Here is a 645-nt window from a genome sequence, read left to right as displayed (position 1 = left end):
GGGAGACAGAGAGAGAGACAGAGAGAGAGACAGAGAGAGACAGAGAGAGAGACAGAGAGCTTGGCCTACCTCTTCCCCAGAGTATGGGATTAAATCAGTCCCTTCCAGGCTCTGCTTTAATGGTGCAGTAACTGTCCTTCTGCTCCCTTTTTTCTCTCTTGATATGATGTTAATAAGTATCCTATCACTGACTGAATCCCAGACCTTTGCACATCCTTGTAACAGTTCTGTTTTGATAGGCTAGAGTACTTATATGTGTAAAGAGTACATGCAGTTTTATTTTGGTTGATGAGTAAAGGTTTTAGTCCTTCACAGTTTTACTCAGAGTTTTTTGTGAGTATTTTCTCTCTGGTGTGTGGAGTGCTATCAAGTTTGTATGGTTTCTGCCTGTCTGATGTACAGATAATATTTTTCTTCCAACTTTGGCTTCCTTGTCAGTAGTGCAGCTGAACACAATTTTATATATGTACTCTACTCAATTTAATATTAGTTTTTCTTTTTCTCTTTATATTTTCATTTCTTAGGTATTGATTGTGTTCTACTTGCTTTAGTGTGTATGAGACCTTGGGTTTGAGCTTAAACACACTCTCTCACAAATACACACACACACACACACACACACACACACACACACACACACACACA

At 38.9% G+C, this 645-nt stretch overlaps 1 protein-coding gene across 2 annotated transcripts in view; it reads left to right on the top strand.

Annotated features, from left to right (window-relative positions):
* The window catches only part of Clasp2 (cytoplasmic linker associated protein 2), a 178,060-nt gene that overhangs the window by 99,472 nt on the left and 77,943 nt on the right, over positions 1-645 (top strand). The window lies entirely within an intron of this gene.

This window comes from Grammomys surdaster, unplaced genomic scaffold (assembly GCF_004785775.1).
Source record: "Grammomys surdaster isolate TR1022 unplaced genomic scaffold, NIH_TR_1.0 172, whole genome shotgun sequence".
NCBI lineage: Eukaryota > Metazoa > Chordata > Mammalia > Rodentia > Muridae > Grammomys > Grammomys surdaster.
The sequence above is the reverse complement of the archived record's forward strand: the minus strand, read 5'-3'. Positions and strand labels throughout refer to the sequence as shown.